Source organism: Calonectris borealis, chromosome 1 (assembly GCF_964195595.1).
Source record: "Calonectris borealis chromosome 1, bCalBor7.hap1.2, whole genome shotgun sequence".
Classification (NCBI taxonomy): domain Eukaryota; kingdom Metazoa; phylum Chordata; class Aves; order Procellariiformes; family Procellariidae; genus Calonectris; species Calonectris borealis.
In genome coordinates this window covers 179,821,968-179,847,950 of record NC_134312.1, presented here as the reverse complement: position 1 = coordinate 179,847,950, position 25,983 = coordinate 179,821,968, and positions in this window count along the sequence as shown.

The window sequence follows — 25,983 nt, the reverse complement described above, 5'->3', positions numbered from 1 at the left end:
TATGGACCAGAGGGATTTGACGGATTCTGGTGGCTCTGTACATAAACTGTCCTGGATACATGAAGGCAGCACCAAATTCCAGCTAAGCTTTTTGCAGCAGGACTCCTATACAGTCTTATTCTACTTCATGTGTAGGATTTTGGGAAGCCCAAGTTGGATAAAGCATGATATGAACTGAAAACTAACCTGAATATGGTATCATGCCTACACTTAATAAGCCATCATAGATCCCAAAGCATTGGCAAACACAGTCAAAGAGTTTTGCAAGGGCTTGTAGCCAAAGCAGTGAACCATAAACTAATAATGTGCTAATTAAGACATAATAAATATTACTCTATCTTGAACCCTACTATAAGTATACTAAAAGAATACAACTGGCAACAGTAAACAAGTATCATAAAACACTGTAGCAGTATAGCCAAATTCAACATATAAGCATTTTACATAAATATATGAGAAACGATCCTACCAAAGGGAACTAAGAAAGATATGTGTAGTTGCATGCAGGAGTCATGGAAAAACATGTGAAGAGGGAAAAAGGTAAGAAAATTTGTAAAATTAATTACAAACAAGATAATCACAAATGCAAATACTCAGACCATCCTACTGAATACATTATGTATTGTCCTGGTTTCGGCTGGGATAGGATTAAATTTCTTCCTAGTGCTGTGTTTTGGATTTAGTATGAGGAGAATGTTGATAACACACTGATGTTTTCAGTTGTTGCTAAGTGCCCTCCTAGTCCAAGGACAGCTCCCGTGCCTACTGACTGAGCTAGGTACACAAGATGGGAGGGAACATAATCAGGACAGCCAGCCCAGCTGGCTAATGGGGTATTCCATACCATGTGACGTCATGCTCAGTATATGAAGGGTAGGCGTGATCCAGGAAGTACCGATCGCTACTTGGTTATCGGTCAGCGTGGGTGGTGAGCAATTGCATTGTGCATCACTCAGTTTATATATTTTATCATTATCATTATTATTTTCCCTTTTTTTTCCCTGTTCTATTAAACTGTCTTTATCTCAACCCATGAGTTTTTCTCACTCTCACCCTTCCGATTCTCTCCCCGTCCCGCTGGGGGTGGGGGGAGTGAGTGAGCGGCTGCGTGGTATTTGGCTGCCTGCCAGGTTAAACCACGACATGTATCACTGTTGAAGCTGTGTGTGCAAAGGGAATATGTAAGGATAAGGAAGAAACAACTATAGATATGAAGTGTTAAGGAATTAATTCAATGAAGCTTTTTTTTAAATTTTAAAATTAACCTGACTTGTCAGTCTTCTACACACTTCCATCACAGTTATCTCTAGTTATTCTCTCCTTGTCATCTTTCTTCTATGATTTAACTTATTTTTGTTTATGCTCCCTATTTCAGCTTTCTTGAAATAACTCTAAGAGTCTTTAGTAGAATCACTTGGTGTGGTCAGAACAAGCTTATTGTCCTGCTCCAGGTGGCAGTGATCTAGTGCACAGCTACCTATCAGATGCTTGGAAAAGCTCCAAAATTGGTTATTTTGGTCATTGTCAGCAGCTCCAGTAAGACAGCATTATCTTTTCACTATCTTTTGACACCCTTCACAAAAAGGAATTCCCAATACCTCCCTTTCAATATCTGTAATGACCATTAGTTTCTACTGTTGTTGTATTATTAATTTAGCCTTGGTTCAGAGTTACCCAGATACTTTTCACAATTTTTTTTTATCTCTAATGTTGAGCTGTTTCTTATGCCATTAAAGTAATCCCATTAGTTTAACTTTGGGTTGCCTATTTGCTTACATACCTTAGCACACTTGAAGAAAAAAATGTCACTTATCAACTGTCGTGGTTTATCCTGGCAGGCAGCCAAGTACAACGCAGTCGCTCGCTCACTCCCCCCACCCCTGCCCAGTGGGACAGGGAGAGAATCGGAAGGATAAGAATGAAAAAAACTCATGGGTTGAGATAAAGACAGTTTACTAGAACAAAAAAGGGAAAATAATAATAATAATAATGATAATGATAGAATATACGAAATGAGTGATGCACAATGCAATTACTCACCACTCGCACTGACCAACAACCAAGTAGCAATCCCTACTTCCTGGATCACGCCTACCATTCATATACTGAGCATGACGTCACATGGTATGGAATAACCCGTTGGCCAGCTGGGCTAGCTGTCCTGGCTATGGTCCCTCCCAACACAACACTTGTTTCTTTTTTTTTTTTTTTTTTTTTTTTTTTTAGGCTGAATGTCCTTGACTAGCAGGGTACTTAGCAACAACGGAAAACATCAGTGTGTTATCAACATTCTTCTCATACTAAATCCAAAACACAGCACTAGGAAGAAAATTAATTCTATTCCAGCTGAAACCAGGACATCAACAAATATTTGTTTTCGTGGCATGGGTTCTACATTAAAAAAAAGTCTCAAAAATAAAATATACATATTTAGCATTAGTAATAAATCTGCCTGTTGACAAGGCATACAAACATGAAGTTGGATGGATTCTTCAGTGAATCAGCTATGAACTAGTTCCAGTTCATATAAACACAACATTATGTCTCACCTTTTATAGGCTCTCTGAGAAGATTGCATTCTTAGTAAAGTTCTACATAAAGATGACTGTATACACATGGGCTGGAGCTGGATCATTTTCAACAGGCAAAGTACATTAATAGAATCAAGTTAGAGGGCTCATGTTAACCATCAGAAAATCTTTACAGATAATTTTATGACCAATCCAGGTGCCAGCCTTGATACCATAGATCTTAGTAGAAAGGTGACTGAAACTTGAGCACTACAATGGTTACTATTGAAATGCTGAAATATTTTTCAGATCTAGCCTTGTGTCTTTACTTATACCTTAAGGACACAAGAGAGGTATTCACAAAAGTCGACTAGAGAGGTTTACTGCCTTAAAATTCCTCTACAGTTAGTGGAGAGAAGTTAGTTGTTCCAGAAAGGGATCCAGAACATCTAAAATTAAACTCTTAAATAGCCCTTGAATGAGGCGCTCTCTCTCTCCAATTATGGTGAAGTCTATGGAGACCAATTGCACAAGAATAAGTCTGTTTTGCACAATGCTGTTTGCCAAGTAATTTGAAAAGTTTGCTCCAAAGTAGGCAAATATCTAGTAAGAATTTGTAATGGTGAATGGAATTATTAGTAAGCTATGGAGTTATGAAAAATTTTTAACATCACCAGCACAGTGGTGCTTTCTCTGTTTCCCAAAAATAAATAGAAATGTGTCCTCTCCTGTCTTTTTTCCCTCTGCCTTTATTCCTTTTCCTTTGGTCATTACATCATTTAAGAAAGTTGTATACATTCCTCCTGAACAGAACCTGAATCAGGTCCTCAGATGAGGGTCTCCTAAGCATTATTTTAATAACAAAGCTATGATTAGTAAAGTAGGTATAACTTTAATGGTGCATGTTATGAGCTCATATGAATAAAAGATTAAATTATGATTAGGAATAAATTAGCTGGGCACAGGTTAAGTAAAAATGTTTCAAACCCTGCATTACAGTATCAGAGTTTTACAGTTGCCTAGCAAATTTAATATATAATAGACTTTCCAGAATGAAAAACCTACATACATGTTCCTCCGTCCCAAAGCTCTGGAATGCCAACCATTTGAACGAGGAAAGTTTTCCCTTGTGATACCTATTTTCTTGCCATTTGAGAAACAAGCAAGATAGTGAAAGAAAAAAATGTACTGTTTTCAAGAAATATGGATTATATTCTGTATGGTTTCACAAAGAACAAAAGTGTAAACAGTGTAAATACATTCACAATTAGATATCTCTCTTTGTTAAATAGCAACAGAGTAGCATAAGCTCTGATACCTTGGGGAGGGAGGAAATCCCAGCAAAATCATGGTTTCCTTCATTTGCATCTAACTGTATAATAGTAAACTGTATTAAAAACATCTTTAGACTGACATTTGTTCTTTTTGTTTTATAAAATGTGTTCATTTGATGTGAGAACTTTTTCAGATAATTACTCATTATTGATGAAGACCAAAATAAGTCTTCAGGCAAGGTCATATATAATTTACAACTACGTATGTTTCAGCAGCTGCCAGTATTATGCTGCTATACATGTTTCATATTTGCAACATTCTCCCTTATGTTAGAAAAGACATCTGTTTCTCTCTGAGGTAATCTTCTCCCCTCAAATCTTTACAGTTAGTATAAACAAAAAGTTTTTAATTTGCTCAGGAAATTAGATGAATAGCATAAAGTTATGTTTTAGATAAGAAAAATATCTTATGCAGAAAATAGCTGATTCAGTCTTCAGATTATCAAGTGGAAGTGATATGAACTTTCTCAGCTTTATCACCTGTATGGAGAACAAAATGTATTTAAAAGTCTTTTCCTACTAAACTATAACATTTTCCCAAGAATGAGGTAAAAAGCCCTAAATGATTATAGACTTTGCAATTAAAAAAAAAGAAAGTATAGTCACAAAAGACTATTGTACTTAATTGCATTGTTTCTTTGTTCGTTAGCTGCTGTGCAAAGTGTTTACTGTTATTGTGATAAAAAATACCAAGAACATTTTAAGATTTTTTTTTCCCCCACAGAAAACATTTATATATGCCATTCTCGAATTATGATAATTAACATTATCTGTAATAAATTAATAAACCACTTATAAATAAAAACAAAACAAAACCATACATTGAAAAAACTTAACATGTTTAGAAATAGAGACTTTCTGAGAATATGGAACAATTTTTAAGTGTTCTTGTGAAAAGTTTTGATAAGCTATGGCTCTATAACTATCTACCTATACTCAGGATGTGCTATTACTACTTTTCTGATTATAATAATGTTCTAAACCTTAACAATTCAGTGTCCTGAGTAATTGTAATGGGAAATGGGAACTAGCTTAAAGCTGAATTAATTATGGTTTTTATATGTGCATGTTAAGGGTATGTCCATATAGGTATGTAGTTAAAAGAATACAAAAGTTGAAAAATGAATCGTTAAGATGTCTAGGAATTGTGAGAATAAAGGTTACACCTGCAAATATAATTCAACCCCCAGGCAGATAAACATCATGGAATGTGGCATAATAATATCATTAGAAGCTATTTTTTCGTATAGGACAGACAGTCTTTAATTCTGTTTTTCCTTACTTTTTGATTGCTTTGTAACTTTAATATTCACTAATGTATCATTTTTATGCATAAAAAAATAGAGGAAAAAATCATAGCATAGAAAAATAGTAGTTTCACCCTGAAGTTATCAACAGGCTTGAGATCTTTACAAGAATTTCAGTTCCCTTAACATATAAACTAATTGAGTAAAATATAGCAGTAAGGTGGCCGTTAACTTCTGCATTAGCCTAGCATTACAGAAGGATGGAGACACTCAGAGTTGTAAGTCAGTGTCACAGATATTTTTTAAAATTAGAAAGGAACATTGAATGCAAGGTAATATTTTCCAGCTGAAGATCTGGAGAGAAGTTTGTCTGATGTGATAGACTGCCACCCTCCTTCTTATTGTCATCTGTCTGTCTTGTGACACTACCTTTCTATTTTCAGAGCTCATTCCTTTTCTTCTTTTTTATTGCTATTCCCACAGTCTCATGCTTGGTCCACCCACTTCCTGGGTTCTATTACATATTTGCTATCTCCTGCCTATGCCTAATTTGGTGCCTGCATGTCTCCTTCATTGCTATACTTGAGCATCCTCTTCTACAATTAATTCCTCTCTCTACTAAACTTTGCCATTCTCCCTCTCTGCTCCTATCCCTCTCTGGTCTTTTTTCCTGATCTTCCCTACCACACAGGCCCACACATCTCCTTCTATTACAGTTGCCCTCCAAATCCTGTTCAGAAATCTCTATTACTTAGTAAGAATCTTTTTTTTTAATCAATCTATTTTTCAGCTATCAAGCAAACTTGAAAAACTTTCAACTGAACACAGATGAATGGCAAATTTTACTCAGTAATATATCATAAGTCAAATATCTGGGATGGGAATTTTAAGTCTAAATGGCTTAAAATTGGCAAAATTACAAGCAACTGAAAGCATGATTTTCCTACAGACAGCATGTAGGAAGCTTAGCTCTCTACAGTGCCTATAAATGGAAGATTGCTAACAGGTAATGAAATAAATTTTGTTTAGAGTCAGAGAATTATTGACAGATTAAAATTGAAAGGAATAGCTGAAGGTTATCTAATCCAACCTCTTGCTCAAAGCAGGGCTATTTTCAAAGTTAGATCAGGTTGCCCAGTGTCTTGTCTAGTTAAGTTATGAAAAACTCCAAGGGTGGAGATTTCACAGCCCTTCTGGGCAACCTCCTCCAATGCCCAACCTCTTTCACTGCAAAGAATTTTCTCCTCAGGGTCAGGCACAGTTTCCCTTATTACATTGTGTTGCTTATTGTCCTTCTGTTACGTACCTCACAGGAGACATTCTTTAATCTTATAGCCTTGATTTACGTAACTGAAGACTATAGGTCAATCCCCTCCTTTATCCTTTTCTTCTTCAGTTCAGTCAGACACAGTTCCCTTAGGTCTTTCATTGCACTGTCTCTAGTTTGTCAACATCTGTCTTGTATTGTGGCATCAAAAATGGGACACGGTTTTCCAAGCATGTTGCAGTATCCCAGTCTCCTAAGTACCAGGACAAAGGGAATAACACTTCCCTTGATATACTGTCTGTACTATATCCTTGCGAAAGTGTCCCGATATTTGGTTAGCTGTCATCACTGCAAGTGCACAATGCTGGCAGTGAATACAACCATGAAACACATGCACTTTTAATTTACAGAGTTTGCAGGATTCTGCTTCGGTTACATTAAAACCACATATAATGATTTTAATTTATTCTTCTTGTACTTACAATTTATAAAATGTGTTTCGTTCAAGAGCTTTGGCCAATTTTCCAGTATATAAGTATAAAATTTTTTTTACAGATTAAGTATTATGTATCAGAACAATTCAAAACTTTCTTATTAAATTTTATTTATTTTTAAAAAAATGAATAAGTAGTATTTTATATTTCCAACTATTTTTGGCAAAACCTGTAGTTTTGTCTGCAAGGAATAGAGATTTTGGAACATGCAGGTGTTCTGTGCTAGCTGAAGACAATGTTCCAAGGTTGGTACCTGCATGGAACAGGTTATGAGTTCATTGCTATGTTTGACAGACATTGCTATTGCTGTACTGCAGACATTGAAGCCGTTGAGGGTTTGTTGTGTTTTAACCCCAGCAGGCAGCTTAGTACCATACAGCCGCTGGCTTACTCCCCCCTGGTGGGATGGGGGAGAGAATCAGAAGGGTAAAAGTGAGAAAACCCGTGGGTTGAGGTAAAGACAGTGTAATAGGGAAAGCAAAAGCCACGCACACAAGTAAAGCAAAACAAGGAATTCATTCACTACTTCCCATCGGCAGGCAGGTGTTCAGCCATCTCCAGGAAAGCAGGGCTCCATCATGCGTAACAGTTACTTGGGAAGACAAATGCCATTACTCCGAATATCCCTCCCTTCCTTCTTCTTCCCTCAGGTTTATATGCTGAGCATGATGTCATATGGTATGGAATATCCCTTTGTTCAGTTGGGGTCAGCTGTCTTGGCTGTGTCCCCTCCCAACTTCTTGTGCACCCCCAGCCTACTTGCTGGTAGTGTGAGAAGCAGAAAAGGCCTTGACTCTGTGTAAGCACTGCTCAGCAATAGCTAAAACACTGGTATGTTCTCAACACTATTTTGATCAGAAGTCCGAAACATAGCACCATAGGGGCTGCTGTGAAGAAAAGTAACTCTATCCCACCCAAAACCAGCACAGGGACACAAACTGGAATCCAGAGGAGGGTTGGGTAAGGGTCGTCTTCTATATTATTGTCATAAATAAAAGTGACTTTCCTTGTCTGATATTATTTTATAAACAAGGTATTCATTGTCAGTCATAATTATGATGTTATATCAGAACGCTGAGAATTTTTTGATTCTCCCTCAGCTTACAGGATAAATGTCCGCTCCTCTTTTTGAATAAAAAAAAAAATCTAGGGAAGATTCTGGCCAGCTCAGTAACAGATGCTGTTATTGAATCTGATCCAGTTGTTGTCATTGCCTTCTCTCTCCCCTGTTACCACAACAAGAGAAAAAAAGAAAAGTTTAGTTTAGCTCTTAACCTTCAGCTCCTCTGAGGAACATGTCATCATTTCCATGTTATGCCAATTGATTTCATATGCCTTATTTTCTTTTCATCCCTAAAGTGGTTTTGCCACATTTAAGGCAGTTAAAGCAAATGGAAAGTAGAATTGCAGAAATGGAAACTTTGACATCAGGGAATAGGTAATGATATGCCTTGGGGCAGGATCCAGTGAGAACAGAGGTACTTGAAGTGGGACTTAAGCGACATTTATTTGTGTATCTCAAATTTCAGTTCTCTGTTTCCCTGTTCAAAAGATGTCTGCTTATTCTCATTTGACCTTTGTGCAGTTTTAACAGGCCTAAGGATCTTAATGTTAATATATACTCAAATTTATTAAACAATTATACTTCTACCTGAGTCCTGTGAAATACAGAGAAGGCTGTCACTTAAAAAATATGTATGTGTATATATGGCAGATGTGGTGATCGGAGCTCACTAAGCAAAGAGAAAGTGCATTCAGTTCTTTCCTCTGTTGCTGGAGGTTTAACCTTCACAGGAACTGAGAGTACTTCCACCTGTTTTACTGAGGTTATGGCATTGCACAGAAGTTTTATAAGGCCCAAAAAGAAACAGGAAGAGTATGTTATTCTACAGTCTATTTGTTAGGGAATTACCTGGTGTAAAGAATTCCTGGTTTGCAGTCACCTCCTGCTAGGTCCTCCTATATATACATCTGGCGTATTAAACTAAAAGTCTCTGGAATAGGTATGAATAAGCATCTATCCTTACTTTCAGTCAAAACCTTTCCTTCTCTTTCTGGTCCAGTAAAAAAACCTCTTTTTCTGGTCCAGTAAATTCTTTATCCTTGGGGATCATCCTTGGTGTGTTTCCTCATATTTAGTATGAACTATGACACAAGACAGACGGACATGTTTTATGAATTGCAGATGTTTTGGATAGCATTTTACAGGACACATGGACACTTTCACTTAGCTTCTGTCCCATATTGGTCAGACATGATCCAATCTAGTCTGGCACCTGGTAGCTTTATTAGCATGGTACTTTCCTCAGGAAAATACTCAGAAAATAAAGAGTACAATGAAGTGAACCTTCTTCTTGTAGTACGTAACTCTTCCTAGGCACCGAATATAAAAATATATGCACTTAATTAAACCCACGCATCCAACTCAGATCAAGGATTCCTCTGTAGTGTCAAACACCCGTACAATGATATGTCTTGGCACCTCACTTCTAGATACTCATGTTGTCGTGGTTTAACCTGGCAGGCAGCCAAATACCATGCAGCTGCTCGCTCACTTCCCCCACCCTTAGTGGGATGGGGAGAGAATCAGAAGGGTAAGAGTGAGAAAAACACATGGGTTGAGATAAAGACAGTTTAATAGAACAGAAAAGGGAAATAGTAATAATAATAATAATAATAATGATGATGATGATGATGATGATGATGATGATGATGATAGAATACACAAAACAAGTGATGCATAATGCTATTGCTCACCACCCGTGCTGACCGATAACCAAGTAGCGATCGCTACTTCCTGGATCACGCCTACCATTCATATCCTGAGCATGACATCACATGGTATGGAATACCCCGTTGGCCAGCTGGGCTAGCTGTCCTGGCTATGCTCCCTCCCAACGCTTGTTTTGTTTTGTTTTGTTTTGTTTTAAGCTGAATGTCCTTGACTAGCAGGGTACTTAGCAACAACTGAAAACATCAGTGTGTTATCAACATTCTTCTCATACTAAATCCAAAACACAGCGCGAGGAAGAAATTTAACTCTATCCCAGCCGAAACCAGGACATGTATCTTGGATTTGCTTGTTACTCTTTTTTACTGTTTTAAGGCTAACTTTTCCTCTGTATCATTTCTATTGATAAAGTATATGCTAAAAAAAAAAAAAAAGCTATGATGTTTATGAAAACAGTAGAGGGAAGGTGTTTTCTCAGAGATACATGTGTTCAAACTGCTACATTAAAACAACTTTTTAGAACTCACTTGTAAGGACAATTAAACACATAAGAAACAAGTAACTTATTTCTTAGTCCTTTTCCTAATCCTTAACTATGATGGCAACATTCCTACACTCATACAGATGGAAGAAATAGTTTAACATTAATATATAATTTTATATGTGAATACCAGTAGTCTACCTCTATTAGTTTGATGATGTGCTAAGTCTACCAAATAGTTCAGTTTCTCAAAAATCATGACCTTTGAATGTTTAACCAAAACAGCTCATTCTAACCTAATGTAGACTAAAAATTCTGTTTAATTTAAAAGTCATAAATTCCTCCCTAAGGATGACACTTTCTGTTTAAAATGTTTTTCTTTAATTTGCTCTTTATGTTTTGACAGTATTGTTTCATCAGTTAATTCTTGTGAAAAAGAAATACTATATTGATATACCCAAGTTAGATTCCTGTTTAGAATTTTTCACATTACTACAGGTGGTGGTGATGTTTCAGAGACTGCTCTAAATGAGGAAGAAATAAATGTTAATGAATAATTGAAAAGTAAGTTCAGTTGTAACAAACTGCTCGGATTTCTAAATAGTTGACGTGAAAACTCTTGATAACTTATGCTGTTAAGTACTCTGCGTAAGTTAATTAGGTAGGGACTAACACACAGATTTTTTCATAATCATAAATAAAGTGTTCAAAATTTTCATGGGATCATAATCAATTACCACAATCACTCTACAGAATTATTAAATAACATTGTCAGATGGTTATATTATTTATGAAGTATGAAGGGGTTTATGTAATAGTTCCTAACTCAGTCTCCAGTTGAAAACAATTGATTTGGGGAAAAAAAAAATAGTATATCAAAAAACCAGACCTATAGAACATGACCATTTTTCTGGAATGCTGTAGATGGCATCTTTTCCTACTAATGGCTTTGTTGATAACACCAGTACTGTTCCTGTAAACACTTACGCACCCCAACAGCAGTATGCCATCATTATAATTCACAGAATAAAGGTGTATAGAGACAGATTTTAAAAAGCATTTAGGTGTATAGAGACACTAAAAGGTATCTTTCTACCACCAATTACAACAAAGGCAACGGGCATCTTCTTGGTATACTATACTACGGTCCCTGTAGAGATGGTGTCAGAGTCGTTTTAAAGCTGTTCTACCATCACATCCCGTGACAGCAGAGCTATTTTATGTGTCAGAATTAAGCAATAAGTGTATTGTTTGTGTATCATATTACATATTATACTACATGTGCCGGTGGTGTTCATGTTGTTTTCTCCATCTTATCTTTCTCCATCCTGTTTTCTTATACATGATTCATGTGCCTATGCGGAGAGTCCCTAAGATATCCAAAGCATGGTAGAATGGTTAAACAAAGCAGATTCCTCGCTTTACAGATTTCAAGGTGACTTAGAAGAATGATTTCATGTTCCCATATTCTGCTCAGGGTGCCACCTACAGAGAGCTTGTAGGAAATGTCAGACAGTATGCTCTGACAAAACAGGTGGCCAGCTGAATTTAAGCTCTTCACTTGATGCACTCGGAGGCAGAACATGCAAAGCTCTTCTTTACATGATTTCCAAATGTTTCAGGTACTTCTTCAAGAAATATAATTTATGTCTTATGCCATATATACATGTATAAGGTTTAAACTTTTTATGCAAATGTTCCAGAGCAATATACTAATCATTAGTTCATGTCACACTTTGAGTCACAGTCTAAGTGCTCTCCTTCTCACTTACTGAAAATTACCTCCTGTGCAGAAATGAATCTAAGATCACAGAGAGGAGAAACACACTGTGATCTGATTTTCTATTACACCAATGATTTTGTTACTGTGAGAAGTAGGGTAAGATGCAGTTCTTACTACAGTTGGTATTACTAAGCATGCATTTTGTCTAATGAATTTCTATTGATAAATATATTTACAATACAAGGAAAACAGATCAGAACCCAGTATCATTATGTCCAGTCTCTCAGAAAACTGTTTAGGTGTCACAGTACACAGACAGAATACAATTTATTGTGGGATTTTCAGAGATGTTTGTGAGTAACTTCCACTGAAATCAAGAGTATTTCAAAGATAAAATATAATAGCAATAAAAATAATAGTAACAACAATAAAAATAAAAATATAGTGCTTGTGGTTTTAATTGCATAATTATGAATGTGACAAAATAATTATTTCTTTGCCAGAGTTCATTAGAACACCACAGGTTAATTCCTATTTAATTACAGTGAGAGTACAACCATTTACTATCTGCAATTTAGGTTTCAAATACTGTATCATAAAACAATGATTATTTCATATAAGTTCACTAGGAATGCCATATTAGTTACAGATACTGACATTTGTAAAGCTGTCAAAACAATTTTAATCCCAGTTTTCAAAGTAATATTATTAGAACATTGGAGTTCAAATATTACTCTTTCCTCATCCATATGATTGTTAGTATTCATCATTTCCTTACTATCAAACTTAAAAAAAACGTTGCAAGCATATTATGTGTAATAATGTTTATTAAATAATTTAACATTTATGTAGCAGGAAGACAAATACTATGCATGCATTAAAGGCAGATAAATCTGAGTTGCTTTTTTTTTTCCTTTTTTCCTCCAGAAAGAAAATTACGAGCTAGAAATAAGGCACAGACCTGAATGTCTTCTAACTCAACTCTATAAAAAATATATCCATTCTTTCAATTAAATAATATTTTATGAAAGTTCAACTGCTTTGTGAAGAATAAAATGAAATGCTAAATTGGAATTTTAACTTCTTCTTGACATTCCTAGTATTCCACTCACAAATCTTATGGCAAAACAGAACACACCATATACAGGGAACCTAGAATTAATTATTTGTCTAGTTAATAACTTAATAGTTTAATAATCCACATTGCCTAATAATTCAGAAAAGTCTCATTAAAATTAGTTAAACAGGTGTGAGACGTTTTTGTGGTTTGTTTTTTTTTTGTTTGGTTGTTTTTTGTTCCCCCCTACAAAGTGTCTTTCCATTTTCAATTCCTTTTCCCTGGAGTTATCCTCACTCTCTCAGTGTGCCTCTGGGTCCCACCTAAGGGTGACCATTGCAAGCTCCTCTAGAAGAACGGGGCAGAACTACATTGAGTTATCACCACTCATGAATTCTTTGCTGGGCTCATGTTAATCGTTTCTTTCTCCTCAGCCTTAGGCATATCTGGATTTAGTTTTATATTTTCTTACCACAGTGTGTTCGCTTCACCATCACACAACTGTTCATCTGAACTAGATCCAGGCAGGAGTTCCCTTATGGTGTATGAAGAGATACTCGTCTGATGAATCTCTAATGCCAAGCATACATACATTGCAGGAGCATGGGTCAGTAACCAATACTCCTGACCTCCAGTTCCAGAAATCTGTCTCAGGTACTGCAGTAGCTGTTATAGGATTCCCTTAGAGTGCATCAAGAAACACCTGTTCATGAATGGTTACAAACAAGACACAGAGTTTTTTCTTTTTATCTGGTTCAGTTGCTGCAGTTATTGACAAGAAGTGAACACAGACCATTTCTTTTCATTTTGTTTTTCTTTTTTTTTTTTCCCCCTTGGAGCTGCAGACAGCACAAAAGAGAACCTTGCATGTTATTTTCACACAGTATTAGAGTAGAGGAGACAGACCACACTCATTTAAAAAAAAAACAGTAATAAATAGTTATATAAAAAAAACCCACACACATACATATACAGAACACAGGCGAGAACATAATGGAATGTTCGCAGAAGTGGTACTTTCAGCCTGCATAAATTTAAAACCACCCTGGCAGTCTTTCCTATCACAACTGCAGCAATTGCAGCAATGAGTTATTCTTCAGTATTCTTTTTCATCTTGGTTGCTCACACAGCTATTGAATCAAAGGAAGTTCAGAAAAAAAGTTGCTCCTTCAGACCTTTATAATATTAAAATAATAATTTAAGAAGTAGTATTTTAGTAATTGTCCTCCATCCTCTTGAACTAATGTATCTCAGAAACTCATAACATTTTTTTATATAAAACATTACTCAAAGTATAAAGTGAGGTTTGATTTCTGTTGGGTTTGAAAGTTTGTTTCAGATCTCAGTGGTTTTGTAGAACTTCAGAAGACCTATAAAAGCATTTTCTAATACACATACTGGAATATAGCATAATTTTGATAATTTTAACAGTATTGTATTTTGTATCCTGCATTTTGACAGGGACAATTTCTTCTTTTGCAAAGTGTACAGGTGCCTCCATAGCAGTGTTTTGAACCCAGAGATATCCTATCATGTATGCAAATATCATACTCTGAGATTCTATTATTCATTTTATATATTGAAATTATTATATTATTCATAGGTCTCTGATCATGATCATATGATCAGAAGTGACCCAGAAGCAACTAGAAGTCAAGAATGCTGAACAGGAGCTGAGATTTCCGCCTAGTAGAGGCAGATTCATAGAATCATAGAACCATAGTATAGTTTGTATTGGAAGGAGGGACCTTTAAAGGTCATCTAGTCCAACCCCCCTGCCATGGGCAGGGACATCTTCAACTTGATCAGGTTGCTCAGAGGTCAAGTCCAACCTGACCTTGAATGTTTCCAGGGATGGGGCATCTACCACCTCTCTGGGCAACCTGTGCCAGTGGTTCACCAGCCTCATCCGAAAAAATTTCTTCCTTATAGTTAGTCTAAATCTAACTTCTTTTAATTTAAAACCATTCCCCCTTGTCCTGGCGCAACAGGCCCTACTAAAAAGTTCGTTCCCATCTTTCTTATAAGCCCCCTTTAAGTACTGAAAGGCTGCAATAAAGTCTCCCTGGAGCCTTCTCTTCTCCAGGCTGAACAATCCCAACTCTCTCAGCCCTTCTTCATAAGAGAGGCGTTCCACGCCCCTGATCATTTTTGTGGTCTTCGTCTGGACCCACTCCAACAGGTCCATGTCTTTCTTGTGCTGTGAGTTGCAGAGCTGGATGCAGTACTCCAGGTGGGGTCTCACCAGAGCAGAGGAGAGGGGCAGAATCACCTACATCGACCCACTGGCCACGCTTCTTTTGATGCAGACCAGGATACGGTTGGCCTCTTGGCTTCGAGCGCACATTGTTGGCTCATGTCCAGCTTTTCCTCCACCAGTATCCCCAAGTCCTTCTGGGCAGGGCTGCTCTCAATCCCTTCATCCCCCAACCTGTATTGATACCGGGGGTTGCCCTGACCCAGGTGCAGGACCTTGCACTTGGACTTGTTGAACCTCAGGCATCCAAGAAAAAGGATCTATCCTAATAACTGGAAACCTCAGAACAGATAAACAACAGATAGAAAATCAGCAGCAGATATGTTCTAAGATTTAGATGAGCCCTGAGGACTTTTGGTTTACCACCAGTGAATCTTGTATAGTCAAACAATGAGGAATGGATCAAGAGATGTGTGGGCTGCAGTTCTGGCATCCTAACACCAGAAAGTCACTCGGGATTGCCTTGCATTCCATTCTTGGACATGTTGACAGTCTTGAATGGTACTGGACAATTGATTTTTCTTTTTTGCTGGAAAGAAATACCTTTATTACCAGCTGCAATTTGAGACACATGTTTAGGTCATCCTTGCAAAATTTTTTGAGACCAAAGTAAGAAAAATTCTATGCAATCCATGAGCACTGGTATTTGTCATTAAATTAATAATCAGGTGATACCCTTGTGTTACTTATTTTTTAGTGCAACTTTTTTACATTCACTGGATGCCTTTTCCACTTAACTCTTTATTTATTTATGTTGTTTTTTCTAGATGCAGAAGGAAGTTCCTTTTTAATTTTCTGATCTTCATGTCATCCCTGGTTCAAACTATCAGCTCAATTTCTGCCACAACAGGTGATTTTGATAAAAATCCTCTATTAGTATACAGCTTTACATTTCCATTTTAGCGACTTTAACTATGTGATTTGCCCATAATCCTAGTTTCTGGTAAAAACCTAGAGTAAGACTGTTTTCTGTAAGCACAAATTATCCAACAATTGGCTACTGAGAAAATAAATTATTATAAGATATTGCCATAAGCTGTTATTGTTTCCTGTATTAAGGAGTGCTTTCAGGAGAACCACGACAGTGTAATGTTGGGGGGGTGGTGATTATTCATAGAACCATAGAATCATAGAATCATAGAATCATTAAGGTTGGAAAAGACCTCTAAGATCATCGAGTCCAACCATCAGCTCAACACCACCATGCCCACTAAACCATGTCCCTAAATGCCTCATCTACACGTCTTTTAAATACTTCCAGGGATGGTGACTTAACCACTTCCCTGGGCAGCCTGTTCCAAGGCCTCACCACTATTTCAGTAAGGAAATTTTTCCTGATGTCCAATCTAAACCTCCCTTGGCGCAACTTGAAGCCATTTCCTCTCGTCCTATCGCTAGTTACTTGGGAGAAGAGACCAACACTCACCTCGCTACAACCTCCTTTCAGGTAGTTGTAGAGCGTGATGAGGTCTCCCTTGAGCCTCCTCCGAGCTAAACCACCCCAGTTCCCTCAGCCGCTCCTCATAAGACTTATTCTCCAGACCCTTCACCAGCTTCATTGCCTTTCTCTGGACATGCTCCAGCACCTCAATGTCTTTCTTGTAGTGAGGGCCCAAAACTGAACACAGTATTCAAGATGCGGCTTCACCAGTGCCGAGTACAGGGGCACGATCACCTCCCTGCTCCTGCTGGCCACACTATTTCTGACACAGGCCAGGATGCCATTGGCCTTCTTGGCCACCTGGGCACACTGCCAGCTCATGTTCAGCTGGCTGTCGACAAGTACCCCCAATATTATTATTATTATTATTACTATTAATACTCTTATTTTTTTTTTCACTTTCATTTTCATTTTCATTCGATCAATAGATTTCCTGAAGGGTGAAGTGGCCAGAAATACTTCCAGTCATCATTGGCTAGAAAGAAAACAATACAGATTTCCTTCAGAGGCAGCTGTCAACATATTTTTCATTTGCTGTTTTATTGGTTTTATACACTTTATTTTGGAATGCTTTTACTTAGTGGAATAGTGGAAATGATAGCTTGTGGTAGTTTTTTTAAGAAAAAAATCAAGAACTGAAAATCAATTTCATATGGTTAATTTTTTTTTACTGGCTTTACATTCAGGTGCTGATTTTAGACCAAATATAATTCTTTTGACCTATTTCACAGTGCAGTTTTGGTCATGAAAGAAAATTAGGTTGTAACTTATAAATTAGAGCTCAAGACAACCTGCATTCTCCTTTCTTTTCTTCCAGGAAAGGTCCTTCTAAGCCATATTTCTACCACTACATGATTAATATTCTAGTCTTTTTCTATTTTAGGCCCTTGAGATATATATACATGGTTGCTGGTCCTCAGTTCAGTAATCACATGAATCTCAGATGTAAGAACTGAAGGAGTTGCTTATGAGACAGAATATCACTATTCAGTCTGTTATGATTTACTATGTGAATGCATCAGATTGCTCATGGTTATTTCACTGGCATATGTAATATAATTAATAACAATGAAAATAAATTAAAAAACAGCAGAACTGGCTGATTAGGATTATGACACAGGCTTTTAGCAGAAATCTATCTGAAATGAAAAAAGAAAGTGTTTATGAGGTCTTCATATGATTCTGTAGGAGATCTGTCGTGTAACACCATCATCCATCATCACACAATTGTAGCATAACTTAGGTTTGAGGTGACCTCTGAAGGTCACTTGGTCCAACTCCTGCTTTGGTAAGCCAGCTCTGAAGATCGATAAGATTGTTCCTGATGTTGCTCAGCTAAGTTTTGAATATTTCCAAGGACGGAGCTTCTAGAGCCTCTCTAGTGAACTTTTTCCAATGTTTGATGAGCCTCAGTGATTTTTTTTCCCTAGTAACTAATCAGAATTTCCTTCATGATAATTTGTCCTTTATTCCTTACCCTGTATCTCTTCATCTCTGAAAGGTGTCTGTTTCTCTTTGGTAGCTAGTGTTCCCAGACATAAAGAGAAGCACAAGGCATTTCCTGCAGTCAGAGACCTAAGCAGGTAAAGTCTTCCTTCAGGACCCGCATTTGGGTTGAGATCTCTAATTTGCAGAGACACTGTCCAGCTGGTGCTAGGAACTATACTCTGCTGCAAGTCATTTCTTTGGTTGTACTGCTTCTAGCAGTCCCATGCTGTCTGAGCAGCTCCTCTAGGATCTCTTCCATGTCTTCTCATGCATTTACTGTCAAAGTTTTGTTTGCTCATCCTGGTTGCCACATTCATTTTCAGTCCACAACATTAGCTAAACTGGCACTTCATTACAGTTGTTGAATAAGAACCTGGCATTGCCTAATCAATTAACAGGTGAAACTAAAGGTGTAGGCACACCTTTATCAGGAAACAGCAGAAGCAGAAACCTGGCTTTGTTTTCAAATAACAAATAACTTTCATAGAATCATAGAATAATCATAGAATGGTTTGGGTTGGGAGGGACCTTTAAAGATCATCTAGTTCCAACACCCCTCCCCTGTGCAGGGACATCTTCCACTAAATTAGGTTCTCAAAGCCTGATCCAACCTGATCTTGAATGTTTCCAGGGATGGTGTATCCACAAATACTGTGGGCTATTTTTTCCATTGTCTCAGCACCCTCATAGTAAATAATTTCTTCCTTCATCGTAGCTGCTACATCCTTGCTTGCTGGTCCTGTTCACCGTGCTCCTCATCAGCAAAACATGGGCTAATTTTAATACCATCTATTTCTTTTGCAGTCATGGTCAACTGCAAACAAAACTGGACAGGATATTTAGACCTAGTTTTCATAGTGATACTTTTTCTAGATAAACTTAACAGCAAAAGTTGATGAAAAAAAGTGGTTTCCTGTATAGATTCACTAGGTATGCTTCTCAATTACCCCTGTTTTGAAATTCTAGTTTTATTGAGTTCAACAACACTACTCTTGACTTATATTATGTTAAGGAAGACAAGTTTCAGAATGTCCAACAGTTAATCCTAAGAGCTTGGTATTAGAAACAATGAGGAATAAGAATATCACAAAGCAAAATTTTAAAATACTATTTTATTTTCTATGACAAGCTCAATTTAGAGTAGTGCATGATCATGTAATAATTGATTTCTGTTTTCAATATAGTCTGCATGCTTCCAGATTTTCCTTTTTTTTTAATTATGTGACAAATGATGGCTTTATCCAAGTATAGATTTTACATAATTGTTGCAATTTCAAGTGCACAAAAAACCACTGTTTTACCAATGTTGTAGATATCCATGCATAAGTATTTTTAATAGAGCAAGATTCTAGAATTACAGTGAGTCCTTGAAGTGTTTGTATATTTGGTGAATAATGAATAATTTTTCATTTGCAGCACTGCAACATATTATGAAAGAATTTTTATCTTTGCTCAGTGGGCTGAAAATCTGCTAAATTGTGCTTCACTTTCTTAACTCAGCCTTGGCATCATTGTCTTTCTGAAGCTGTTGACATGGATATTCTAAGAAATTGCTTGTGCATTAAGTTTAAATTAGCTGTCATTATTATTCAGAAAATAACGAGACTGAGAGCAAATCATGTCATCAGCAACAGCTTTTGCGTCAGTATTGTACTTTCTACTCTGTTTACTGCTAAATGTACAGTTTACCTAAAGAGGGAGTAAGAGAAGAAATACTGATAAAGGAATTAGAAGTGAACATGTAAAATGTTTAGAATATTACTTTGCTGTAGCATAAGCTGTAACATAAGTACATGTTGTTTCAGAAGTAGTGTATATGTCCTTGTATGTAAACTATTTTTTAAAGCTTAAAGCAAGATAGTGCTTTATATATATATATCTGACAGTTTTCCTAAGAAAGAAACGGCAGTATTTTTTAAAACACAGTTGAAGCTCTCCCACAAAAAACATATCTGAATTTACAAATAAGGAATGAAGAGGGCTTTGTCTCTTTTCCCTGAAAATACCTCAAAGAAATCTGTCAAATGCCTAGGGCTGCAAAGCCCTCCTTCTATAGTCAGATCTTAATATCATTTTTTCTTGATGAAAAGATGGACATGAAAAAAAACTTGAATTCGGGCACAATATTATTTTTTCTGTTTATCTCAGAGTCCACATACAAAAAGGAAATCTGTAGCAATCAGAAAGAAAAAAAAAAATAATAGTAGTAGTTGGGGAAAAAATAATACTTCAAGAATTCTATTCATCTCACTTATATACAAGTGTATAGTTGGCTAATATTAATCATAAAGGTGCCCTGTTTTTCTTTACTAGTTATAAAGGAAGCTTAAGATGTTCTTTTTAGATGTAATGTCAACATTTGAGATACATCAGTGAAGAGCAGAAGGACAGGATGAACTCATGATAAAAAAGTCATCAAAAGTAAAGAGTTTGGAAAAAACGGCCTTAACAAAGGGAACCCAATTTGAGAGTGGGATCTAGTAAGGACAGTAAGCTTGGGAACAGAGAACTTATAAAAGGAAAAAGCCTCGCAATAGTGGAACTGAGAGAGACTGTAAATGAAAATTAGTACCAATGTGAGATCAAAGTGTAAAAAAAAAACCCCAACAAATTGAATATATACATGTATCTTCAATTACTCCTGTTTAAATAAATAAAGATACTATTTCTAATGTAAGTAAAGTGCAGTATTTGTTCTTAATAAGCTGTCTATGTATTAAAATGTGAGCTGTCTGTAAGAAATATCTCATTTTGGACTCTTTTTTATTGTAAGTTTTCTGCAGAAAATAAACAGTTCCAAACCTGAAATATTATATAGCTACATATTAAAAAGAAAAACAATAAAATGTTTATTTATTCCAATAAAGGAAAAATTAAGTCACTATAATCCTTTAACTGTTGTCCATTTTGCATTTTAAGTAAAGACCTAACAATAGAAAATTCCCAGTTATTCTTAGCTTCCTATGGTGTATCATTCTACCAGCCATTCCAGTATTTCCTTCTACCATTAATATCTGATTTCGAAAATGCAAAGGTTACCTCTCCTGCTACCCACATTTAATTTCTATTTTTAAAACTGCTGAACAGGACATATTTTCAGTGATACTTGTACCCCAGCACTCTCCTAAGTTCCAATGGTTTATGGCTCAGGCAGAAACTGGAATAGTATTAAAGCACATCTCTCTGCTGCTTAGGAGTGAGCCAAAGGAGGTTATCTTCCAGTCTTTGACATCTAAATTACGCTTAAAGGTAGTCATAATTGGTTTATAAACACAAATATGCATCTGGAAGTCATTTGAAGCTCCCGAGCCTAAGACATCTGTATGTCAGACAGATGAGAACATAGAAGAGACCTGTGCCCTGACACAGCTCCAGCTGAAGGTGAGGCCATAACAACGATATTGGAAAAGTCATCAGATAACTAAGTATGGGAAAATGAGTCAAGACCATCTTGTAGCTATAGAGCTAATTCATGTATTTCCTTTATTTTTCCGAATTTCCTTTCTCAAAATTAGGAATAATTCTTAAGCGTACAAACTGTGTTATGGTTCTGACTTAGTTCCAGATTCACCTCTAGCTAGAAGCTTACATTTGGAGGTCTTCACATGAAGTAGGGGTCTTAACTCTTATTTTAGTCACTGTGGATCTATTCCCTACAGTCAAGGCAGTTCGGCAGTTAGAAATCAGTTCAGCTACCTAAACACAGTATTTTTGAGACATCTTAGGTTATCTGAAAGGTTCAGAAATAGTTGGCAGATATGATTGTGGGAGACAGGAACCTTTCTGAAGTGGCAGCTGGAAGTCAGGTGGGAGACTTTAGGATGTCTCAAATAACATTTGGTAGGAAATACATGGGCAACTGAACTGAGACCATAATGTCTGTATTGCTTTTCTTCAGTTGCCTTTTATTTTAGCACATTGAAACTATGTATGTAATTAAAACAAACAAACAAAACCTGTGATAGTGTTACAAATCCTTCTGAACATTTACCATGTTATAATATTACGACTCTCTTTTCATACACACAATATCCAGAGTTGGTTAATAAATCTAAAGAGAAGAGTAATGTTAGAGAGAGATAAAAAATAAGAACAGTCAAGGGAGAAAAGATATGTTTGAAATGTAAAATGAGATGGCAAGCTGATGAAGCAGAGAGGCAAAGAAGGGTTGTTCCAAATGGCCGTAGCTACAAAGCTTCTAATACCTGTAATGGTAGAGGAAGTATCTTTCATACTTGCCCTCTTCTTACATCCTTCCCAAGATACCCTGTAGCGTACTGGGCTAGATGGACCTTTGACTGTGTCCTGAGTCTCCTGTTCTTTGTCACTGTAGCCAAGAATGTTGTGTAATGTTAAACTACAGACTACCTAAAACAAGTGCACCTAACTTTTCCTTCATGCAGGAAGTTCTAGCAACATAATCGTAGTCATAATCATAATTCATACATGATCATCTTCTGTTTGTACAATACACATATTTCTAAATTTATTTCTGTCCCAACAAGAAGGGTGATATAAACTCTACTGTATGAACAATGCAAAAACATTTAATTGGGAATACTGAATCTCCTGGTAATTAAAGAACTTTCTTGGTAAGTGGGAGATGTGGATGCAAGGGACATGCAGATGCATCCTCAGGATGTGGCAACACTTCAACCAGAACAGTTCCATGTGGAATACTGGATAAATACACAAGGGAGATATGAAATGCAGTTACTGTATACTCAAATCATATGTTTCTTAGTGTAGGCGGTGTCTAAAACTTAGGATTGTCCAAAATATAAGTGTTGATCAGGTAACTGAATAATTAAGCAGTGCATTATAGCTGATTATATAGGTTCAATCTGGAGCAGCCCCATTTATAATTTCAGAAGTCTAAATCTAAAAAAAAAAAAAAAAAACACAAAACAAAAAACAACACAACATGTGGCTCTGGAGAACAATCCCACATCTGTTAGTTCAAAATGCTCCTTGTCAATAACATTGCTTTGCAAATGTGGAATTTAGAATTGTTCCGGAGCAAGATGTGAAAACAGAAGTAATATTATCTAGGAAATTTACCATAGGAACAATGGGCCATTTGAAGCTCAGCTAGTGTTACAAGTTAAAAGAAATGTAAAGGAAAATTAGAACAGGACAATTAGATCTAGACCAAACAGTACTTTGGTACTGTTATTTCTTGACACACTGGTGTTGGAAAGAACTGCTCTGGAATTACTTAAGAATTTGACAGGTTATAGTTAGTCTAATGTACTAATTATGAAACCATATTATAATTTGAGAATACTGCACTGCATGGAAAAGGAATAAGTGTTGGATTTTTATTTTATTTTACTCTTTTAAAGTGTTAGATGCATGACAGATAAAACTATAGATTTTGCAACCAATAACTTAAAAGCCTGTAATGCAATTTTGCGAAACTGATTAAAACCTTTATAAAAGCACAAATTTGTAACAAGAGTCTTTGATAAAAATCCAAAAAGGAAATTATCTGCCAGGCAAATATTATGCAACCTGGCACAGGTTGAAATTTATGAGAGATCAAGAATATTTTGGCACTTTGGATATCACAGTGAATCCAAAATGCTAGACAAAAAGAAGCAGAAATGCATGCAGATGTCACAGTCAGAGTCCAGTGAAAACAATTACAGCACTGCATGCAATATGTATTACAGTCAAACCAAACCAAACCGAACCAAAAACATCAACAGAGTCTGAGACAATGTGCAACATACAGAAAAAGTTGCAAGAAATGTAACAAGTCACATCACTGCATGAACATCAAAAGCTACAAATAATAGCAGCCGAAGGATACTGAGGCAGAGCTGATTTCTCCATAAAATACATAACTAAAATGTCCTAAAATATTTGGACAATCTTCCTGAAAGGAAATAGAGTGTGAATTAGTTGTAAGCAGGATATGAGTGCTTTCTGTCATTCTGTAAATAAGGATATTAACAAAAAGAAGCCATAAAAAGTGCACTAATGATTATATGTTTACAACAGTGTATCTTGCATAAATGTATGGATATATCTCAAATCAGGAAAAAAAATATAACAGATTGTTGTGAAAAGTATTGAATTAAAAAAAGTCACCCAATAGAATTAAAAGCACAATATGGTCTTAGTCTATTGACAAGGGCATAATGCTTGGAAGCAGGAAAGAAGTGATGCATGAAAGGGGTAAGAGTTGCAAAACCAATCCGAGTGATAGTGGGGATGTGACATTGGATTAAGGCTGGTTTGATCCAGATTGTTTGCAATTTATACTCACAGGGAAATTCTGATTGTGTAATAAATAATGCTGAAAAAAGGGCTGGATAAGCTCATTTTCCAGTTAGCCTGTTCCATATAGGAGTTTTAGGAAAAATGATGAGACTCTTTATGAAGAAACTGAAATAATCAGATATATAAAAAGTTAATATCTGGCACTACTTACCAGCAGAGAAAATTTTGTTTCTTACAAAAACAAATCATGTTTCTTAAGTTTAATGGTATTTTTACAGGTACCTTCAGAAAAGCCATCCATATATCTCCTAGGAGACCATTTCTTCAGACAGCCACATGGGTTTTGTTCAGCCTCCAAAACATTCCTTAGGAAAATAAAAAACATTTAAATGTATAGACAGTTGTATACGCAGAATACATGGAAAAAAAATGATGTGGGGAAGGGGAAAGGAAGAAGTTTCTAAATAGAAACATTAAGAAATCTTGGAGTGCGTCTCTGTTAAATCAGAAAAATCTAATGGGGGTAACATGCGTAAGAGAAAAAACAGACACAGCAAAATTTACACAGCTTAAGAAGTACTGGGTAATAGCCCTAAGAAAAAAAAAAATTAAACCATTGAGGGAACTAATTCTTGAAATCCTTATCTTGAGACAATACCGCACCACACCCAACTGTCTGTCTGTCTGTCTTCTGGGACTGTATTATTCCTCAACAGCTGCAACTCCATGATCAAAATGTCAGATTGTTTTTTTGTACATTGGTGGAATTGACAAAAATTTGGCTGGGATTCTCATCTTAGGCATTTGCATTGAACAGAAGCAGGCAATTCTGGTGTATAAGTTATTTCAGTAACTAAAGATGGTACTTTAGGGTGAGATAAATTTGCATCGAGAAATGTCTATTGACTATACAGACTGTCTAGGTTTACCAACTCAAACCAGACAACTACATTTTAGGAGAAAAAAATACCACACACTATATTTAGATGTTTACATTCATAAGGATGATTTTATTTATAATGAATATAAACATTTTTTCCTGGTTATTTCTTTATTTGTAGCAATTACTGTGAAGGAAAAGTCATCATACTAACCAAAAATCCATGGGAAAAAACCCTTCTAAATATTTAGAATTTTTTTCTTTTATTTTCCAGGTATAAATTTCCAATCCTCTAATATGATCTGAAACCGTATAGGAATCTGGAAAAAAATTGTGGTTGTAGATATATCATTTAGATATTTGACAATATCTGTATTTTGGTATTGCAACACATTAACAGTCAGTGAATTCTTGCACATTTACAAATGTAAAATGCTTTGAAGTTGTGCTTTTCACATTTTGCTATATATTTCAGCTCCCAGATTATGGGTTTCTTAATTTAAAATAATTTTCTACTTTGTGATGTTAAACAGTATAACTTCTGATATTTTCTTTCTTTTGTTGGTTTTCCTTCTACCTTAAGGTGCCTGATTTTCTTTTAGCAACAGCTACTTTAGAGGGCAATCTTGAAGAATGAGTATAACCACAAATATAACAGATGTCTCATAAAATTAACTTCAATTGCTTCTGTATGACCTCTGTCGAGGAAGTAAGACTCAAATTGAAGTCAGCAAGAGCAGCTGTAGATTCTGCTGTTAGATAACAGTGACCTGCATTCCCATGGGTAGTGCCCATAAATAAGAGAATTGTGGTCCTGCAAACAATAAATGTGATTAATGCCAGAA